The sequence below is a fragment of the Pelecanus crispus genome, chromosome 5 (genome assembly GCF_030463565.1).
Source record: "Pelecanus crispus isolate bPelCri1 chromosome 5, bPelCri1.pri, whole genome shotgun sequence".
NCBI classification, from domain to species: domain Eukaryota; kingdom Metazoa; phylum Chordata; class Aves; order Pelecaniformes; family Pelecanidae; genus Pelecanus; species Pelecanus crispus.
The window spans coordinates 36,253,885-36,265,138 of record NC_134647.1 but is presented as its reverse complement, the minus strand read 5'-3'; positions in this window follow the sequence as shown (position 1 = coordinate 36,265,138).

The window sequence follows — 11,254 nt, the reverse complement described above, 5'->3', positions numbered from 1 at the left end:
GTTTAATAGCCTGATTCTAGAATATAGATACCTACATGTTTGCTGGTGTTCACAGAGTATGGAGATTCTTAGGCACAGGGTACTTGCATGTATCAGAGCATAATGAAACCTTTCCAAATATCAAGAAAACTGCACCCTGTAGAAGGAGATCTGATGTTTTCCTGACAGCCATCTTAACAGGCCTCTCGTGTATCAGCTATAGTTTCTATATATCACTTAATTATACAATACCAGAGGGCATAGTTAGCTTGAACTAGTAGACCTGAAGGCCTAAAAGTGAATACAGTCTCCTGTGGTGTTGCAATATGAAGGCAAGCTGATAGAAATTGCACAGGTTGCTAAGAGCTCTGAGGAAACAGGAATGATACTTTTGTCAGTGAAAACCATGCTTTGCTACTGCCTTGAAAAAGTGGAGGACCCTTTCCTCCCTCTCCTTTTCTAACACCATATATTGGAAGGCAGTTAGTGGTGAGACTTGGGGGGTTGGGTGGTTTTTGTTTGGTTTGCTTGGGTTTTTTTTGTTTGTTGGTGGGGTTTTTTGTTTGTTTTACTTTGGGGGGGGGGTATCCTACAACAGGCAAAATCTATCGCTTCCATCCATGTATAGAAAACATTGAAATTCATCCTTAAGCATCAAGGAAAACAACTCGGAATGATTTTGCTGGGAGGTTTACTTCTCACATTTTAACATGAATGCAAATGTTTGTAGTAAGCAGCACTGATCCTTGACATACTGGCAAGTCAACCGTCATTCACCTCTGTATTAAGCAGTTCGCAGACTGAAAGCTGGAGATGAATGTTATGTGACACTGCAGTGACTTCACCTGTAAACTTAGCAATGAGGTACTTCGTATGATGAGGGTATGGGGTGAGTACTCTGCTCTGAACTCAGTTTTATTAAGAGGACAAATAAACTTCTTAACATGCCAGTAACCAAGTATTGCTATAATGCATTTCTTGCCCTGTGCAGCCCCTCGCAGAGGATGGGAGGGTTGAGCTGCAGCTGCAGCCACCCGTCCTGCTCACAGGCAGACTGACCCCAGGCGAAGTCAGTCGGAGTCCCCCCAGCCAGAGGTCTTAGCCCCTGAGAAATGGAAGAGCTGCCTTTTAGCCAGGCTCCTGCCCCTGAAAGGACGCCGGTTCAGTAAGGGTCAAAAGAAAGCTGGTGCCTCATGGTCCACCCAGCTCCTGCGCTGCCGGGTCAGGAACAATGACGTAACCCCTCACGGTCGCCTACGGTATGGAGATACGGCTGTTCCTGAACCATGGCAAGCCTTGCTTGCTGATTTTGATCTACCAGGCTTGTTCTTGTGGCAGCAGAGGATGGTGCTATTAGCAAGACCATGTGATCTTTGTGTATAATTGTCACAGACAAGAAGCTTGCAGAAATAAAAACCCCTTCTATGCATATCTATGGGCAGTAAATGAAATAACACCTACCAAACAAAAATACACACTTGAATAGGGACAGGGTGTTCATTGCAAAGCAGACTGAGGCAAAGGCCATATACTCTAGAATACGGCAGTCCTTTGTAAACAGCCACTACACTGAAAGAGCTATTAAAAATAAGTCTACCGAAAGGTCTGAGTCAAAAAATTAGTTTGAAACTCATTATTATAGAAAAGAGAAAAACTAGTGCACTTTTTTTGTTCTGTAAATTTACAATCATACAGATGTCAAAACATGAACATGGGGAATATAAATGCACATCAGTTGACATTGTTTTGCATAAAGAGCCTTACTTAGAATTTGTTTCGTGCAGCTTAGACTGAACTGTCCAGTGATAGTGTATTACATGCTTTATGTATGTCCTTCTAATCAGACATAAATGTGAAAAATACATACTTTATTGTTGCAGGTTCAGACTAAAGTGGTTAGGGTTAACTTAGTTACTTGGCAGCAAAGGGCTTCTGCAGCTCCTCATGCAATAAAGTTACATACCGTAGCTCTTCAGACTATTTATTACTTATTTATTTTATTATTTATTACTTATTTATTACTCCCAGACACTTGAGGGACAACATTTTCTTCTAGCATAGATTATTTACATAGGACTAATATTAGTACGAATTTTAAGGGAAGTTTTTCAATATTTGTTGTTTATAGGCCCTGGTATGACAGAACAATAATATATTTTAAAACCTGTAAAGGTTTTTCAAACTTTGTTTGCCTGAAAGTTCATCTATTTTTTATTTCTATCTCTCAAACCTACAGGAGAGGAGGAGGAAAACACAATAACACTATCATAACTACGCCCAGCTTTCTGCTTTTGTATTTTTCTCCCTTTTTATAACAGCTGTTTAGATAACCTTCTGGATACGTAGCTGAAAAGAAAAATCACAGCTCCCCAAATATTATGCAATTTTTATTTCCATCCCTCTTATCTACAGATCTAGAATGGATACAGCCTTTTCAGAACCTTGGACCTGATGGATTTTTTCCCTAAATGAAAAGTTTCAACAGAACAAATAGGGAAAATGTGTTAAGACTCTAACTGACAAATGACAGGTTTTGAGAACTCAGAGGTTTTAAAAAATAGAAAGTACAGAAAAAAAAAAATTAAACAGATTTCTCCCCCCCCCCCCCCCCAAAACCATGCACTATAGTAGGAAAGATACACTGAAAAGTTTGTGTGTTTTTTCTTAAATAACATCAGACTTCAGCTCTGTGGAAAAACAAGTGCAAGTTGAGTAGATCTATATGCACGTTGTTTCAAAAATGCTAGCTGGATCAAAGCCTGGTATTCTGTTATTGTGTCAGCAACACTGAAGTGCAGCTTTAAAGGTTAAGAAAGAAATCTCAGTATTTGTTAGTATGGGTTTTTTTAAACTTCACACTTTGTGTGAAAGTTAAGTGCTTTACTGGAAGATAACCAGGTATGAACACGAAAATTAAGATGTAATTCAGCATCTAAAGATGCAATTTAGTTTTGTGTTCAGGCAGTAGAGTAGCGTGTTAGGACTCTTTATCAAGAAAAGATAATAGTTCTCAGAGTTATGTTTTCTAACCTTGGTCTTCACTAAATTTGTTTTGCTATACACACTAGATTGAATGTACTAAGATAACAGAGTCCTCACTTTGTAGTTTTGTGTGTATGTTTTTTCTACTCAAGCAGGAAATACAGTTCTTGTTAAGAGTTTTACTACATTTAATAGGCACATTCTGACCAACCTTTTTGAAAATGTCTTCTGAAAGATATTGCAATTACAACAATGAAGAATTCAGAGGGAGGTCCGCAACTCAGCTGTCTGTGCCTGCTTTGGAATGCTTTATTTTTAAAACAGTTGCTTTCTGCTGTTCCTCAATATTTTTTTCTTTTAACTTTGTGTATATCTCAGTGGCCATGAAAGTTCTCCATATTTACTGCAATGCCCTAAGTCATATCTTAATTTTATTTTTTGGCTTCTGCTTCTTCCTTCTAAATGCTTCTATATAAGGATTTTATTATTCTTTATCATCTGAAAGATTTGACATAAAAGAACATAGAGAAAGCGATTGAACTTAATGTCGTGATTTCAGTTAGATGATAAATACAAGAGCTAATAAGATACCTCTGCAACATGTAGAGGTCAGTGTTAAGTAACTCTGGGTTGCCTCATGCATGATCACAGGACAGTGATTCTCATGGAAGCAGTCACAGCTTTATTTGGGCTGAGGGGCAGACCACACAAGGCAGAAATTGCTTACTTCCAAAATTTTCCACTCAGACAAGCAATCAGACAAACACGAGGACCTGAAACTTCAGCAGCTATGGAAAACATTATAAAAAATAAATAGATAGGCAAGGCCTTATGAAATACATCACAGCAGCAGGACTGGACTGAGATGCTGCTTCCCTGTGGCACCACTCAGATGTTGCTCTAAATGCACAGGAGAGGTGGCCAGTAATTTTATCCCACTCGTTCCAGTCAAGCTTAGTTCCACAGAGACTGAAAATCATGGCTGTGCACTGGTATTTCGTGGCCCCAGCAGCTCCAAAACACACCCTGGTCCTCGGTGGGCAGACTTGGCAGGAAAGCTACATTAAAAGTCGGTATTACTAAACAGTGGTGGCTATATTTTTTCAGTTGTTCAAGAATACGGAAAAAATAAGAACTGCAAATTGCGCAGCGTGTTTTAGCATCACCTGGCTCTTTGTATTTCACATGTATTTCTGCCTAACAATCATTTGGCTGTCTGACCTTGGGGGAGCCTCTTTCAGATATCTCAATCTGCCAAATCCCAGTACGCAACGAGCCTTCTAAAGCACGCGGTAACCGCCAGAATTAGAATCAGCAGAGAATAGGACAGAGGAAAAAAAACAACTTGAAATATAACTCGGGAGACTTTGCCAGACCTCTAGTCCATCCTCCTGCTCTGAAGCAGAGTAACTGAGGTATACTTACTCCTGACAGATTTGTCTAATTTTGTAAACCTCTGATAAAAGTCATGCTATGATCTATGTAACCTGTTCAATGCTTACCTGTTCTGACCGTCACAGTTTTTCCTAATAAAAGGAATCTTTCCTTCCTGCAAAATTTCTATTCTATTCTTCCATGTTGTAAACTTCTTTAATAATAACCTTTAGAAAAAAATGAACGCATGCTACTCTGTTTCCTTTAAACAAAAATATCGTCTCCTTTAACCTTTCATTTTTGCTTTTCTGTAGGCCCTTAGAAGCATTAGAGTTATCCTCCAGACCTTCCTTGGGCTAATTGCTTCCACATCAAATATTGTTCTGACTAATTTATTATAATTTCAAGGGCAAATTTTGGCAGGGTCATTTATTACTGATAAATGTTTCCGGATCATCCTAAAGCCTGTTCTTTCACTGTTCCAGCCTGTATTCCTTATTGGTTACCTCTAGTATCTGCCGCAGTCTTTTTTGGTGATGGCAGAAGCAAAGGTGGCAATTTATACCTCAGCTAACACTGCAGCATTACACAGCAAACACCGCTTCAGATGCAGAACCTCTGCAGGGCAGCATTCTCTGTGGATACCCCAGTTCGGATCAAACTGTGTGGGCATTAGTTTTGGCCTCTGCACAGCATTTCTTCGGGGAGTTAAGTAGTAGATTATAATTATGTAAACTGGAATTTAGCCAGGGCAGCAGGGTCACTTGCCTCTAAGGTTGCAAAAGAGATTTAAATAATACCCTGAACAGCTCACGATTTTAACTACTTTACTAACTTAGCACGTAAAGGAGAGAACTTGTCACAACAAAGTACCTTCACAAGAAGAAATCATTATCGGATGGCAGAAATCATGAGTGAAATTTGTGTTACTATAAAGTAACTCCGCACGAAATCCTGACTCTCCAAAAATCATTGACAAAGCACTCTTTGACTTTATAGTCCAGGGTCACAAAGACATATAACAAACAACAAGATAAAGTACTAAATCTTAAAATGCTGCTATAAGCAGTGTTCTTAGTGGTATGTTTGGTTTGAAAGTGAATGTAGTCCAAGCTACTTATAAAGAACTTCTTAATATTGTTCATAATCCACCAAATGAAGTCCTTTAGGTAAATAACACAGCGTGGCTGTAAGGAAGAGTTACCACACAGCTCTGGGAATGTGCGTATCAGCAGTCTCGGAGGTTGCAGGTTTCTCAAATGCTTTGAACATTTGCAGCCACCATGGAAAGAAGCGTTCCCACCTTCCAGCTAACATCTGCTGCTCGCTTCTGCATCGCCTGTGCCAACACAAGCTGTCGTTGCCTTTGTGGGGAACTAGGCCGGGGGAAAAAAAAAATCTGGCTTACAATGAAACCAGATAACACACAAATAAATAGCTTAGGATGTTCACAGAACTACAGCCAAGTTCCACCGAGAACAGAGAAGGACTTTTCTTCAAGAGGTTTTAATGTTATACACCCAAAATCCCCCTCCTTTCTCACAGAGCCCGTCCCTTGTGCTAGGAGAGCTGCACCCACACCTACAGCATTCCTGAGAGGCGTTCATTTGATGTGACACACAAGACACCCCAGCTCCAATGCAGCAGCTCCTGGTTTCCCCTTACACCCTCTTCCTCCTCTCCAAAACTAATGGGCTAAGTAACTTCAAGTGAGGTCCTCAGATCGGCCCCGGCGGGGTCGGCCCCGGCCTGCCGGAGCGTCGAGAAGACGGTCGAACTTGACTATCTAAGAGGAAGTAAAAGTTGAAGTATTTTTTTAGAAAAATTTGTTGGACTGGATGATCTTAAAGGTCTTTTCCAACCTAAATGATTCTATAAAGCAGTGGCCTGAAGTTCAAAGAAAATACTGCTGGCTTGATACTAGCATGACATTAAACTGTTGAGGGGGAATGTTTTCTTAGCTTCTAAAATGAAATCAGTTAAACAATTATGAGTTTTTTAACATGTAATGAAGTATCATTATTGGAGCCATGACCTTCGTCCTCTGTTCACCTTCACAGATACAGCTGTGTTGCTAAGAATTAGGCTTATCTTTCAAGAACAGACACTTCAGCCATAAACTCATCTAATTTCTTCATGACAGCAGGAACAAAAGAATAGGTTTTGAGATAGAAGGTACTACCCAGAAAAGCAAGATTTTTTTTGCCGATTTTTCAAAATGGCTTTCTTATACTGCTAACTCCTTTATTTTAACATAGCACAGAATTTAAATTATCTCATCCATAAAGCTGGTTATCAGTTTCTGTTACTGATGCCTCAACTTATGTTTGTTTGCAGTGCTACTTAGCTTATTAAATTTTTAGATTTGAGACTGTGATCAAAGCTTCAGATATCTTGGCTCTTCCATTTCCTTTAGTGACCAAAGGAGTTTTCACTTCTTCAAACTGGTAAAACAAGCCAACAAACAAACTCCCCAACATTATCTGAGATGTCATCTCTTTCATTTTTAGCCACCTACTTTACAAATAATAAAGAAAAAGTAACTTGGCACTCTTGTAAAGTTTGTTACTCAGAGGCAATATGCAATTTTCACCGACAAAGTCGAACGCTTCTAGTATGAAAGCTTTTGTTCAGGTTAAGTTTCCTCTGTGCTTTGAGCTTCACTGGGGCCCTGCTAATCTCTTGCATTCAGTTCCAGTTCTCCTAAGGAAGAAATAGAGGGGAAAGCAGAGAGGTCTTTCACAGTCCTCTTACTTTCCCACTTTGAAAACTAATGTTGATGTAGCAAGAAGTTCAGGGAATCCGTTATAATTATGTTAAATATGACTTCCCAGTATGAAAGACAACTAAAAGATCAAAGACCTGACTTGGAAGAAGAATCAGAGTGGGTTTGTTGCCTTCTGCTATATGTATTGCGACCGATCAGGAGCACGCGCTCTGTCGCAATCATGACTGCAAAGACAATGAAGTGCAAGTCCCAAAGTGCATTGCTTTAGTTGCCTTATTTTTTACACGAACCGACAAAGGCTGCAGATTGCTCTATTTCTGATGTCACTTAAAAGTCAAAGAAGGTCAAGTATTGAAAGTATAAACAAAAGTAAGAAGGAATGCATATACTCTTAGTACAAAGAGACTATTTAAACCCTGAAATACCCCATCTTGAAAAAAGCCCTTTTTCACTTGGCGTAGTGCAAACGAAAGCTGGATTTCTGAGAACTATCACACATGCTAGGAAAGGAAAATTTTCATAGTGCTTGCTCCACCAGTCAGTACGGTATGTTATTTCTGGACCGCATACTCTGGGAGTAGACTCGGGGTACAGTGACAGTTTTTCTTTCCTTTTCTATGTGAAATCCACTAGCTGATCTCAAGGATTAAATAGAAAGAAAAACTCACATCACTTGCAAAATAAAAAACCGCTTCTAAATCAACTGGCTTAGATGAAGCCAGAAAACCACCCTGAATGCACATCAGCGCAAATCACCTGGAAGCAATAAATAATAGCTTTCCAGTTAACCAGCAAAGAATGTTCCAAAAACATTTCAACTTTGAATAATGCATTGTAAGCAGAACTACTTAAGAAATAATTAAAGATGGGCTGGGATATACAAATAGCGGAGGTTTCCTTCTGCCCTTCTCAGCTCAGTAATAAATCAAGCCATTTACATAATTGAGGCAAATAAATCCAATAGACCCCGCAGCAATGCTGCAAAGATATATACTATGTGTATCTATATATATAATAGAACCATGCTTGAGATCTCAACTTGAAGATGGCTACCAGTTCAAATATGGACATTTCAAAAGAGAGAGTTGCCTATTTACAAGAAAAAAACATTCAGAAGTTCTCAAGCATTTTTTCATACCACATACAACTGCATGATATAGAATACAGAAATCCTACATTCAGAGAAATATATTTTAAGCAGTTTATACGCTTAACTCTTTGTTAGTCAAGCAAGAATGAATCTGCAGAGAGGCACAGATACTTGCTGAGATTGCAAGAGTAGTGTCAGCAAGAAAAGGAACAGCAAAGGGGAACTGACAAAAAGAGAAACGTGCCTAAAAGCTTTAGGAAAAAGAAAAAAAAAAAAGTTGCTATGCACACACAGCAGTGTTGCTACTTTTCCCATTATTTTGTGGCTTTGGGCTTTGCTTCATCTCCAGTGGCTACTTTTCATCTACCTGGAGCATTCGTGTCTCTTTTCCGTATGAATTCCCTGGTGCCAAGCCATAGATCCCTCTTCAGTGGGACACTCATGGTGACTCTCTTCTCTTACCAACCGCTCATCTCAGTTACCTTTCTGTAGTGTAATGTCTCATCCAACAGCGTTAAAACTGACCAAAGGGTTCAAAAGTTATTTGGAAGGGGAGGGGAGGTGAGGGAGACACACACAGAGAAATTGCAGGACGTTTCATTTTTCTAATGGAACCAACCTAGAAATCAATTCTCTCCTTTTGTGTAACTCTCTACTAGTCAATCATGCCAAGTTGGAGAGGCGGCTGCTGTGCTCTCCCCTGTACTCACAGACTTGGCCACCTGCGGTACTGGGTGATGGAAAGTGATCTGGATGATCATGCACTACTGCACAGGGACCAGAATCCCACAGCAAGACCCCGCTGACCTATGGACTTTAAAATATATTCAACAAAAAGAACTCTAACAAATTCAATCTAGATCATAGTTTCTAAGTAAGAATAATTAGGAAAAGCAAAAGGAGGCTTCCTGCAGCTGTATCAAATGGACTTGAAAAGTTACTAAAATTGTGTAATAATTTTGTTACAGTAATTCGGATTAGTATAAAGATGTTCAACCAGAGACAACCCAAAAACTTTAGAAGTGCAACACAGCAGATCATGCAGTAGAAAACAACATTATATAACAGGTTAGGTTTGACTGTGGGCAACAATTACTTTTTTTTTTTTTTAAAGGGAAAATTTCTACGGGTATAAGGCTCTAGTTTCTCTGAATTTGGAGCAAGTTATTAAGAAGATAATTAAAACAACAACAGAGATCAAAACAGATGAAAGTAACTGGACAGCAGATGCTAAAGAGCGCTCTTACAGAAGAAATTTGTGAGACTTCAGTAAATCTGCAGGAAATAACTATCAGGTCAATAATCCTCCAATTGATAATCACAGGAATAAAAAGTTAAAACAAACAAGGATCTTCAAAAAAAAAAAAAAAGGAAGAGCTTTACAGAGAAGTAAAGGGTCTCCAAAGGAAGACATAGATAGCATCTGGGACCTGTGTTGTTTGTTTCTGTTTTAATTTCCACATATAAACAAGCTCTGGCCATCACGTCTGTGGTACTCGTAATTGACGTACAGTTTGCTTTTGCACAAGCAAAGCCCTGGCAGGAATAGTGAACTTCTGTTGTTCAAAGCACGCACACTTTTCCCATGCACAAGTACTTGCTGATCAAACGAAATGCTATAGACATGGAGCACTCACAGCTACTTGGTACTGGATACCCGTCATGAAATACGGAACAAGCCATTGTGCTCTGTTTAACACACTAAACATTCATTAACAAGAAAACAGAATTGAGCCGTAGAAGCAGGCTAGTTTCATTAAGGAATCTAAACCATACAGTTGTTTTGGACATCTGCTTTTAGAAAGATTCAAGAGTTACTAGGAAACCACATCTACACTAACACAAACATGGCTCTGATCTAAATAAAGTTTAAAATATGAACAGCTGGACAAACCTCAGAAAAATGAATCTTTTTAAGAGACATTTGTTATAATTTTTTTCTCCATAGGAAAAAAGAATCTGTCCACTTAACAATAGGGATTAGGTTAATTTTCTTAACATTTTACTGAAGTAATCACTTTAATTGTCATTTTCTTTTAAGTTTCATAATAGCTGTAGGCTCAGATCTGTAGAATTTAGTAAGAATGAAAACAGTAGGGTTCCACAGAAATTATCTCAGAATCTTTAGGTGTTGTTATTTCTCAAGAAATTGGAAGAATAAGGAATTTCATAGTAAACATTCAATTTAAAATGATAAATTGAAAAGTCTAGCTTGTTATTAGATCCAGTCAACATTAATTATTTCTTAAGGACAATCTGAGAGGTACAAAGCAGCTTTTTTTTATCCTGTGTTCATTTTCCAAATTCAATTTGACTATTCATTAATGAGATCACACTGCAAAGAAAGAAATGTGAACCAACCCATTGTGCAAGTTTGCTAATCCTGTATTTACTACTTGCTCAAACCATCAAAAAAGGTTAGGCGTTTCGTGTTTATAAAGAAAAATTAGCATAAAATGAAGGAAATACATATATAAAGAAAGAAAAACTAGAATATTAGAAATCTTTGGAAAAACTTGAACAATTGGGAAATGCTGAAGTGCCCTGTAGGAAGGTGTTATTGCGAGAGATTCAAAAGAAGGGGGTATTTCTAGTGCTATTTTCTGTAAAGCAATAGTGAAATAGGGCTACACTGTGCATATTTCAGATCAGAGGGATTGAAAGGCACAGGCAAATATTAAGTTGTTCCAAGTTTTTCAAGGAAAAAAGGTTACCATTGCTGCTTCTGACAAGGTGAAGCCTGCCTCGTGCTACGGGGGGTGGCTGCTGCTTAAATACAGTCCAAACGTCACCCAGGGCAAAGGGTTTGTGCATGGTTGCTGACACAAGCAGGGATGAGGTTTTTATACTCAGCGCCTGTAAGGCCAAATGCATATTCCAGAGATGGCACAGAGGGGACCCTGCGAACGTTTCCATCTGTGCATTTTGCTGTCACACTGACGGAGACAAGATCCATCTTAAAAGCAGTTACTGGAAGCTCAGTTTTAGACATTTTACGGCTTCAAGGGTAAGTTACAAACAACAGCTACATCAGAATAAAACCCAAACAAAATCCAAGCCAATTTCCCATCTGCCTCCCCACCTCCGCCCAATTTGGAGAG